Here is a 12,013-nt window from a genome sequence, read left to right on the forward strand (position 1 = left end):
CACTCAATGCAGTCTATATTTGACAATCTGAAAAGAAGCAGATTCCCATCTTCTGGTGATTTTAACAGGCTAATAGAATCAACAGGCAGAATGCCTTGGTTGCTGCTTGCACGCAGGCAGAAGCTCTCTCAGGAACTGGGGGACACAGCTCCTAGCACCCGTGGAGCTGCTGGTAGCCAATAAGATAACAGAATGACACATTTCTTCTGCTTCAAGTTAAAAATACAAAGGAAATTTCAAACATTTAGAAGCCAACATTATTCACTTTGATCTTTAAAAATATAACACCATCTGTAGCCGTCAGATTTATAGTACAGATCTCAGATATGTACATTATTTGTTGGTATAAAAAGCTGTCAGCAGTCCCAGCACAAAAGTGAGGCTCCTCTGGCAATGTCCTGAGTTTCAGAGAGAACTACTAACCTGAAAAACTTAACCAACAGGTTATTTGTGAGCCATACAGTACCTACGAAACAAAAAACCACCACCTCCCTTGCCACAAACCCCACAAAACAAAACCCCTGCAACCTGCTAACACTGCAAAGTGTACACATTTGCAGGTCATGTTGGGAGAAACTTACCACAGAAATTCCTGGACCTCAACAGCCACCTGTTTCTGATCCCTGTAGACCTGTTCCATTGGCACCTCTCATTTCTGCATGTCCATGCCTCCAACATTGTAGGTTACACACAGGTTATACAAAGGGTGGTATATGGAAGGATTTCATTTCAAGTATCACCATTTTTCAAGCTATACAGGTTCCATAACTACAGCTATAAAGCAAATATGCCCAAAAAATTACATTTCCCTGTCAGCAGAGTCTCAAAAATTAGTGTGGGCTGGCTGAAAATTTGTAGAATAAACAAAACAGCACACATGCCTTTTATAAACTTATTATGCAAGATGAGTTTGGGTAATATGCAAAACCAAATAAAACATTCAAATTATTTTCTGGATATGCATTAGCTATTCCAAATCTAACCCCAGTTTTAAGGAGGTGACAGTCCCAAAGGGTCATGCTAGGACACAGGCCAGGGGAGAGACTGGCAGGAGCAGCCAAAAGTCAGAACCCTTATAATGTCAGATCATTAACAGCTTTAAAACCAAAAGGCCTTGACCTTTTAAAAAAAATATATTCACTCTGCTGAAAAAACTCTCTTCTTGCTTTTCTGAAGTCAAACAAGAAACCTTGGAAATAAATTCTTACCTGTATGATGCTAGTGATGACTTTTCTCATGTTTGTAGTATTTAGCTTTTTGTGCCTTGGGAATTAATACAACAGGAGAGGACATAGTATTTTTTTTGTCTGTGATATACTCTGTCCTGCTGGTATTTCTTGATTGAAAGACTGCACATAAATCTGGCTTTGCCTTATGAAATTAAGGTCTACTAGACATTAAAAAATCCAATTAGTGCTACAAAAATTAAGGCATACCATTTCCTCAGTCTCATTTAGACTAATACAGACTTCTTTCCTTTCTGTCAAGGGTGAAGGACACAGCTGAATGATGGGATTTTTTCCATCTCATTTATATATTGATGTAATAAGGGCAGACAGGTAGGCCTATGCAAGTGCTGATACTGTCAGCAGCCCAAGTTGCCAGGACTGTGAATATTGTCACTTATAGATTGATAAATGGACTACATGGACTAATTGTATTGCAGCGTCTCTGGACAGATGGCAAATCTTACAGCCATATGGTGATTATTTCCACTGAGCTGAAAGTATATTAACACTTACCAAATGTTTAAAATGATGAGATGATCTAAAGTGATTTTTCCAGGAACGGAGATAAAAACAATGGGCTCGGCTGGGCCGGCACTCGGGGGCTGGGCTCTCTCCCAGGATTCCCGTTCCGTGCAGGCTCCAGGGCCCGCGGCTATCGCGGCTATCGATGGACCCGGCTGCGTGCTGGGCCCTCAGCTGGAGCTCAGGGCTTTGTGAGCACAGGGCACACTGTGCCTCATTTCAGCTGTTCTGCATGGCCCCTGTTTAGTGCCACTCTCTGCCAGCTGCCCGAGGAGTTGGTGGCACTGAGACATACGCTTCCTTCTCCTGGTATTTCTCGTTGCTTCTCTTCTCTCTGGTGGAAATGATGCTGAAGTTATTGTCCTACTTTTAAAGGCAGCCACATACCTAACTCTGCCCCCCGCAAATCCAGCAGAGGACTGCCCAAATCCTGAACACAGGACCTCTGGAGTACGACTGATTCAGCAATGTGCACCTGCAGCCCAAAAAGCCAATCATACTCCAGGCTGCATCCCAAGAACAGGTCAAGGGAGGTGATTCTCCCCCTCTAACCTGCTCTTGTGAAACCCACCTGGAATACTGCATCCAGGTCTGGGTCCCCCAGCGTAAGAAGGACATGAAGCTGTTTGAGTGAGTCCAGAGGAGGACACGCAGATGATTAGAGGGATGGAGCACCTCTCCTCTGGAGACAGGCTGGGACAGTTGGGGTTTTCAGCCTCCCAGTACCTGAAGGGGCTACAGGAAAGCTGAAGAAGGATTCTGTACAAGGACATGTAGTGAAAGAACAAGGGGGAATGGCTTTAAACTGAAAGGGCAAGTTTAGATAATAGGAAGACATTCTTCCTTGTGAGGCTGGTGAGGCACTGGCACAGGTTGCCCAGAGAGGTTGTGGATGTCCCATCCCTGAAAGTGTTCAAGGCCAGGCTGGACGAGGCTTTGAGCAACCTTGTCTGGTGTCAGGTGTCCCTGCCCGTGACAGAGAGGTTACAGCTAGATGGTCTCCACAGCGCCTTCCAACCCAACCCATTCTATGACTATACATGCACTAAATGCATTTTGCAACCTGCATGTCCACCCCCAAAAGAGGAGCCAACTGGGAGGGGACAGAACTACGCCCCAGCAATCCTGTGAAACAAATGAAACCAGCTGAACAGCGACCAGAGGCTCACCCTGCTCACTGCCAAGCCCACAGCCACGAACCGCGAGGTTCTGCAGCACTGCTTCGGCACCGGTGGCTCAGCGCCTTCACCAACTGCACCCAAACCACACCGGGCTGCTACACATCCCAGAGGGCACAACACGCCTGTGGCTGCATCCTTTACTCACACTTTGGCTGTGGGGCTTTAAATCTTTTGTGAGATTTATTATGCAGCAGTGAATTCACCCTTCAGAGCAATGGGAGAACACATGCAGGAGACCCGATCCTCTTCTGGTCTAAGTTACTGCTCATTTATACCAAACAAATGAGAGCAAAATCAGCTCAAATTCTCCACAGATGGTTATGCTAGAATAATAAACCCATATTACACAAATTAAATGATTTTTTGCTTCACTTTTAGAACAGAATTCTGAACAATTATTTGTTTTAAAATAGGATTGAAAATGATGTTTTGCATTCTGTTTTGCTTCGCATGCACTTTCATGATAGGAAAGTCCTTGCTAGTGGAAACAGCCACCTCCCTCGCTGGGGGAGAAAAAAGTTCACATATCAGTTTCCCCTATTTTCCATAAGTAAAATACAGCAAGTCAAGAGCTGGAAACTGCACTCTTCATAGTCCCTGTGATCTAAAATTAATGCCTGGTGTTGGTATGCAGAATGGATCAAGTACTTGCTCAGCCACTGAGGACAAGGTGCCAACTGGTGAGAAATTCTTACTATGCTTTTCACACATTCACACTTTCGCACCCAAAGAATTAAATCTATTTGATTTGTAAGGCCTCTTTTGCAGGTCTCCCTAAATAGAGGGATATTTAGGAAGCTTTACTACCCCTGAAAGGCAGCAGAAAAGCATTTCAGCTGCCCATTTCTCCCTAGACAACGCAGACTAGCCCTGTGTTTTTCCATGTGCCTCCCAGCCAACGCTGACCCGGGCCTGGAGCTGCTGCCACCCTGGGCTCCGGCCAGGCTGTCCCCCCAGGCAGCAGCAGCCGCTCCAACCTCACTACCAGGGAAGGAAAAGTGCCAGAAATGAGATGGAAAAAGAAAAGAAAGAGGGGAAAAGTAACTTAGCTCTAAGGTGCAAAGTTTGGTCCACCTATTTAACTCAGAGAAATCAGCTGTTCTTTTATGGAATAACAGACGGCACCGAACCACCCCAAATCGTTCCCAGCTGCTGCGTGTCTATTTTGTCTTCTGGCCAATAATTCAGAGGTCATCCTGTAAAGCAGCTGATGAGCATAAACTCTTCCCAGCACAACCTCATGTCACTTGTGCTAATTTAACAGTCATTGGGAAGGGTGTTGGAAATCACTGCAATATTACTTTGGTATTTCACAAGAGAAGCTGTACAGAGTTGCACAATATTGCTCTCCCTCCAAAGGACAAGGATGCCAATTCGTAAGGCAGGGAGGAAAGACCAAGCAGGGAATGCAAAGTGGATTAGATATTTTGATTCCATTCCAAATTCTAAGCTTAAAATATAAAAAAATCTTTGGCAACTTCTCCCCCATAGAATTTGAAATGCTAATTTCTAACTCAATGGAGAAAAGTTCTTGCAAAGATCTGAACAATACATATGCAGGATTATTACTCTGTGGCTGAAAAATTCAGAACAGACCTTCCCTGTAGAGGGAAAAGCAGGTAACCACAACCACAGGAGATGTGTTTACCCCAGGCTTAGGTCCAGCTGATGAAGGAAGTTGTCCCTACAGCCCTCTGCAAAACCACAGGCTTTGCAGAAAAGTCTGGAGAGGCAAAGCAGGGCAAGAGAGATTGCTGGGAGCATCAGGCTGCACACAACCACCTCCTTGAAAGCTGATGCATCTCCCATTATATGCAATTTTGAAGGTCTCAGAAAAGACATGCTCAGAACCTTCTGTCTGGGGAAAGTCTTGGAGGATCACATCAAACTTTAAAGACATTATTTGTCCTTCAGAGCTCTCAAAAGACAAAGTGGAATTTCACATTGTGCACAAATACCCATTCCCCTGCTCCAAAGCACACAGGAAGGTGAAAGAGGCACAGAGGGGTAAGAAAAGTTCCCCAGGGAAGCACGGGCACATACACACTTCTAGATCTGCCTGGGAGGAGATGAGCAGCCTCCCCATCTACCCCAAATAACTCCTAAACCAACAATTCCCTCACCAGAGCGTGGGATCTGGTCCTTGCTTCACAGCTATTGTGTTTCATTGTAACTGAGATTACAAACTGAAGCTTTTAACTCCGTTCCCTTGAATTTGGGTGGGCGTAGTGAAGTGACAGTGAGATCCCTGCTCTCAGTCAAGCCAGTTTCTGTTCTTCTTGAAAAGTACCATAAACCAAATTAGAGTGTTTTTTATGAATGAGCATTTTTAGAAGACACTTTAAATACAAGTTTATGAGGAGCAACTCTATAAACAACAGGCAACAGAAAATTAGCTATCTCCTGTAATGGACTATGTAAGTGACAAACAGCTGTCAAGCACAGAATAATCATGAAAAGAGAGCTCTCATTCACCTGTGCGCTGTAAAGTTTTAGGCAACTGAATCTCCTTTATTATTTCATAAAAGAATAAATTTGTTCCTATCACAGCTGGAGGAGAGGGGATTATTATGACAATCACTGAATTTAACACGAACATGAACTGAGTGCAAAGATTGCTTTATCTCCTCCTTGCACACCCAAGGGCGACAGCTGTGCCCTTGCTGTACACTGTGCCCATGAGCACTGCCCACCTTCTGTCCTGAAAGAAAACCAGGAGGCAGAAACCTCCTGGCAGGTCAGGGAGGAGTATTTCAGCTTTGAGGGTTTTTTATCAGGGGTTTGGACCACATGAGGGTGTAAGAAGCAGGGACTTTACCCGGAGGAGCAGTGCTTAGGTACATCCTATGTACAGACCACACAAGATACAGACTCATCACAAGTAATATTAAGAGAGAAAAAAAGTGAAAAAAGGGAAGTGCATATATGCTATACAAGGGTTTAAGAGAGAGGGTGAACCTCCTCCTTTGTATAAAGGTGGAATGAGATTGAACCGACCACCTTGTGGCTTTTTAGTTGTGAAACCCCACTTCCACATCAGGACATGCTACATGGTGGAAGCATGCTTATGGAGGGACACCAGAGCAATCCAAACTGACAGCTCTGGGAAAAAGTTAAGCTAATAGGGACTGACGACGTCACCTTCAGGATTGGCATCACATCATCCTGCATGCCAGAGGTCACATCATCCTGCATGCCAGAAGCTGCTCTATCCCAAAAGGGTAGGATCCTCCATGGGCAATTGTCATCAAGTCTCTGCAAGCCAGATCTGCCACTTGGAGGCATGGAACAAGTTTTAAATCTGTAATTCATACAAATTTATCTATGTGATTTGTAGGACTTGGGGTGGTTGGGGGACACAGGGACAACTATGCTGTTGCCATCTCTGCACCAGTGTCTGAACTACCCACCAGAACAGAGCTCCTGCCTTGTCTTTAGACACCACCATCTCTGAAACAAATGATAAAAATGTGTCAGACTCTCCCCGCATTTCCCACGCATCCTCCAAGCAGCTCGGTGCCCCAGCACAGCCCTGAGTGCTGGCTGGGGACATTCTGCACATCTCATCTCAGACAATGCTCTTCCAAATGCTCTTATTGAACATTTTCAGTATCACAAAACACATCATATGTTCCCACAAACAACTGCAGAGAGACATTTTAGATGTGTGCCACAGATTCATAGTGGGAAGCTGGAATACAAAAGCCTGATAAAACCAGGGAATGAAACAAAGGCAACAATGAAGTGTTGCTGTTACACATTACAGAGCAACTCACCAACAACAGAGAACTTGACTCAGCCAGTGCAACACAATTAACATGAGGGGAGACAGTGTGCACCTTGAAGTACTACCTTTCAAAAGGAAAAGCTTTGAATATTCCCCAGCTCTGGCTACACTGTTCTTCTTCCAGCGATGAAACAATAAGTAATTGAATACTAAAAATAAGATGCTCACACCTCCACACATAACATCAAGATTTCCCTTCAGTGCCAAGCAAGATTAAAATTCTGTATTTTTCCCCCCCCAAGAAATACAGGGGTTCCGTATCTGAGGAGAATCTACTGCAAAGCGTTAAGCAAACAACAAGTATTTATCCAGTCATACAGCACCATTTCACAGTTCCACAAGGAAGGATCCTCAGTACAGGCAGAAGCAGCTTTAGGAAAAAATATTTTACAAGCTGGCTACATATTTTTAAATGTATTCCACAGAGGCCTTTGCTGTCTTGCTGCACTGAGGTACTAAACGTTGCCTGATAAGACTGCAGTTGCAGGATTATTATTATTATTATTATTGTTATTATAAAGAAAATGCTAATGGGGAACAACACTGGCAGCTCTGGAGGGCTCTCCCAGGCCTCTTGATGAGCAGGCAGAAAAGTGCAACTTCTACAGAAATTTTCTTTTTGAATCTCAGAAGGGTTCGAGTTTCTAAATCCTGTAGGCTGCAGTGAAACTTCCAGATGGAAAGGAAACAGTTTGTCCCTTCAGGAATTCTTACAATCTTGCATTTTGATAAACCACGTCAAATAAATAAAATCAGATCAGTGCACGGAGGAGGCGGGAAAGGAGGATGCGGTGCCACTGAAGGGAACAGGTTTGCACAGTAAGCAGCACTCGCTGCTGCTCACACCTCATCGCCCTCTTTTCCCTCGTTCCCCTGTTTCAAATCTGCACGCTCTTGCTCCATGATAAAGCCACTGTTGTTTTGCAGCTACAGCTCTTGCTAGCCTTCATACATGGAGCCCACAAATCCTAGAACACCTACACAGCAGAGCTCCTGCTCCCCTATGAGTCATTAAGCAGGCTGTCCCGCTTGCTGATGTCAGCCAGCAACATCCATTTTTTTTTAAACAAATCCTAAAACGCCTCGAGCATCAATTATTTAAAATATTATCTTCATTTTAATCCTGACCCCAGTGGCAAAATTACCATTACGAAGCAATTCCAAGTGATGCAGAGGGTCCAGCAGCCTCTAATAGTTGCTACGTCAATGAGGAGTAAGCAGCCAGCTCCTCGTGTCACACATGAGCTCAGCACAGAGCACCCGAGCCGGCAGCAGCGGGCAGACTTCTCTTACAAACAGGCAGAGAGCAGCTAGGATGTGTCACCAAAAATACAATCAAAGATCAACTGCATCATCCAATCTCATCTTGTACATTTTGCAAGAGGGTGTATTGCACAAGCCCTACTCACACCATCCCTAACCTGTGCTGGGTGGTGCGTGGCTGTGGCGCAGCAGCAACCTTCCCAGATGCTAATTGTCTATTCCCTGCCTAATTGCTCTTCCCATTAAAAGGGCTTCTTTAAGGCTCAAGTTTAAACACTTCCTGTCTTTGAAGGCAGTGCCCTTGTCACATTCTGAGATTTAAGAACTGGATCCATCAGCTATTTACAGGGTACAGCTGAATTATCACAGAAACATAGTTGAAATACATTCCTTTGAGCACATTTACATCCTAAAGAACCATGACCAAATCACAGGATAAACAACTCACACTGTATTTGCAGTGCACAGAGTGCAAAAGGCAATGGAGAGCATTCAAGGTGAAAGCAGACAGAGATTTGACCATGTAGCAACCTTGAGGAATGAGGACCTTCCCACTCTGCACACACCCTATCACAAAGTCAACAGGAAAACCAACAGCTGATTCAAAATGCTTACGAGTCCCTAAGTGTATGTTCATGGGTGAGGCTATTTATCTTAGGCACTGCAATAACAGAGCCAAATGAATGAATAAAATGAATACAGAGCACTGTAGAAAATCTAGATGCAAAACCAGGCCGATGCCCTTGCTCCTGGGTTCTCAGCAAACTCACTGTCCTTCTTTGCCCATTTCAGTCATCCTGGGAATATGTTTGAACAGTTTGAGACATTTTATCAGATCTTGGACAGTTTAAAAAGTTTCAGTTTAAAGGAACTGAACATCAAATAATTCTTTTTAACATTTCAAATTACGCCTCTGTTATCAGGAGACCTACTCACCATTCTCTTTTCAAATAGAAAGAAGGGCTTCAGGGACATCCCAACTTTGTGGAGAATATTTTATTTATACGATTTTTCTCAAGTGATAATCAAATTAACAGTGGTAATTAATTAGGTTAGCAGCTGAAAGCAACTTGACTGTGATGACTCTTGGCATTAAGTCGTCTTTCTGTTCACTCTTTCCACAGCATAGTCTACATGAGCAAATGTCCGAGAAACTTGCAGCAGAGCACTCAAACTAGTTGTGGTACTGGCAGATTTCTCCTCATAATTTGGTGATCTATAGCAGACCCTATAAATTCAGCTGTGTGCATCTGTCTGCAGTGCTGTGAACTCCTCACTGGTTGTGAGAGGCGAAGTCACTTGGACAAAACACTGTTACAGGTTTGTTCACTCACCTGAATACAACCACACCAAAACTCTAAGCACACACAAATCATTACGAGGATCTTGCTGTCTGGTCTTTTCTTCCCTCTCTTTCACCCACCCCACCAAGCTCCCTGCCTCTCTAACTTTACATAAATTGAGTTCAACATTTGCAAGAGACTACTTACTATTGAGGTCAATGGAGCTTCCCCATCATTTCGGTGAACCCAAATACTGCTCCTGAACACAAAGTTCTCTGGATGGACCTGACTTTTCCACTGGCTTTTGTACAGATACCTGTATCTGTACAGAGACAGAATTCTCCAAGTCACAACAACACCCATTTATATCTACCCTGCAAAATGGAAGTAGCTACGTCAGGAATCAAGGCTGTGAAGAATCAAGCACCCCCAGCCAGCTGCTTCAAAAACCATGAGATGAACAGCCTCAGCATCTATCAGATCTCAGTCCCTTTCCTTGAACACCAAAACCACCACCAGCTGGGTATAATCTGCTCCCCTGAGCTATGCTGGGGACCGAACTGAAGCTGCTGACCTTAAAATCTGAAAAAAGGAGTCCCTGAGCTCACAGTACCAACTCAGCTGTCTCAGGGATCCTCTCATCCCAGCCCTGCTTTGAGGGACCCCAGACTGCAGTGACAGCCAGATGCCATTCTCTGCCTGCCACTCCCAGGGTCCCCCCTTCCCTCCCAGACAGATGGCCTGGCCAAACTTTGGAGGGAGCTGGTGTGAGACTCCTGTGGATTTCAGCAGGAGCTGGATGAAAGCCAAGGTGAATTTCCTCTGCAACAACACTATTCCAGGCAAAGCTTATCACCATGGTTTCTGAAGTACTGCTGGTACCAGAAAGTGAACCCCCTCCAAAATTACTGTCTTCCTCTAACACGAGCTTCATCACATCTTCTGCTTTGTTTATCTCCTTCTTTCCTCACCCTCACATTAGTTTTTGCCTTTTACTCCCCAAATAAAGCCACGTGTTGGCTGATGGATATTAGTACTGCTGACAGCAGCGGGGAGGAGAGCAAGGCACTTTCCCGATCTTTCAAATGTCAGTGCATAATAAAAACACTACATATGGCTGCCCTCAGTAATACAGCCCCAACTGCACCTTTCCCCTTGTACAAAACTCTGTTCTCCCTGTGATACAAGAGATCAATCTCCCTAAGATGAGGTTACTTCACTGCCTGATCCAGGCTCAGAAACTCGCCTTTTCCAAACTTTCTGGTGCTTGGCTCAAAGCTCACCTGGAGAGGTATGGACAGATCCCAACTGGAGGGGACTAAATTACCCCACTAGCCCCTGAGGAAGCAGCAAAGAGAAGACATCTCATGTTGGCAAAAGAAAGGTGTGCTGTGAGCTAGTTCACCACTAACCTGTACAGCACACATTTCTACATGGTTATGCAGCTTTCTGCAATAATTTCTAACAGTCAAAGGCCTGATTGTCATTTTGATATGATTTATAAAACAGAATTAAAATACAATTTAAATGCTAGAGGGTATTTAAATCGGTTGAGTGTTAATCCAACAGATAATATAAATAACAGCTTCAGCAGCAGTGAAGAGATTTACAGGTCTAATCTAAACCAGATACTTGTCACACACCTCACAACAGAAATTATTTGTAATGGATAGATAAGGAAATACAAAGATACTAAAGAAATGAAAATAATAAAAGAATTTAAGCACAGATTAAACAGCTATCCAACACCTTCTTAAATCAGCTAATATCTAAACCTCAAGCATCTTTATAACTGTAAATTTAACTTAGACTGATTAAACCGAGGTCACAGTGAATCAGACCACGGCTATTAGATGAGTAGGTACAGCCCACTAACATCAGAGACACTTCCTTGATTGTGTCAGCCCTTGGCTTGCAACAGCAAGAGACAAAGCAGGTGGTATTTTCAGACACAGATTTCTACAGCTGGAAATGTGTTACATTGTGGTTTTCAAATAGCTGAAGTTTAAGCTCTGAGAGATTGAGGTAACAGCAGCTATCAGATATGCTGGGTAGAAGAAAGAGGTGATCTGGGAAAAGATTCATTCCCTTTAAAGCAGACATTTGTCCAGCGAGATTCTTAACAGTGTCTTGACCAAAATACAGCGGTTTTCAGTCAGCAGCAACTTTCACATTGACTTTTATGGACACTGGATCAGATATTCTTTCCAGGTCACTTTTTTACAGAGTTGTTTTCATATTCCCTGTATTACAGGCATTAGTTTTTTTAAAAAACATGTAAATTGCTTTTGTAAAACTTGACACTACCTCTCTGCCTAGTAAGTTGAACTAAACCAACAGTTTAAATAGCTCAGCTCAAAGCTAATAAGCAATTTAAATAGCTTTGCTTTGCTGAGCTCAAGTAGCTGTATCAGGTTTCATAGCACCATCAGTCACTGCCAAATCCATAGGCAGCATTTAAATGAATCATTAGCAATGGTCACCCCCCAGGAAAAAGAAAAAAGGAAAGTAAAAGAAAAAACATTTTAAGAGCTAAGAATCAAGTCATTGTCACAATTTCTATGAGTACGTGCCCCATATGTGACACCAAAATGTGCCCAGGAAGCAAATCCTACTCAAATGCCTGGGCCAAAATATATTCGTCCAAGTAAGAATGACTGATCTCTATGTTCTGACAACAACTTGTTTCACAAAGACATGTGAGTATAGAGGTTCCCGTTCCACAGAAGGAAAAGCTAGAGCATGCAG

General features: G+C 43.7%; 1 protein-coding gene across 1 annotated transcript in view; it reads right to left on the bottom strand.

The window, feature by feature from the left end:
• HOMER2 (homer scaffold protein 2) overlaps positions 1-12,013 on the bottom strand; it is a 54,258-nt gene that overhangs the window by 40,090 nt on the left and 2,155 nt on the right. The window lies entirely within an intron of this gene.

The sequence above is a fragment of the Corvus kubaryi genome, unplaced genomic scaffold (genome assembly GCF_017639235.1).
Source record: "Corvus kubaryi isolate FWS band 111438036 unplaced genomic scaffold, C.kubaryi_AGA036_p1.0 37394, whole genome shotgun sequence".
Classification (NCBI taxonomy): Eukaryota; Metazoa; Chordata; class Aves; order Passeriformes; family Corvidae; genus Corvus; species Corvus kubaryi.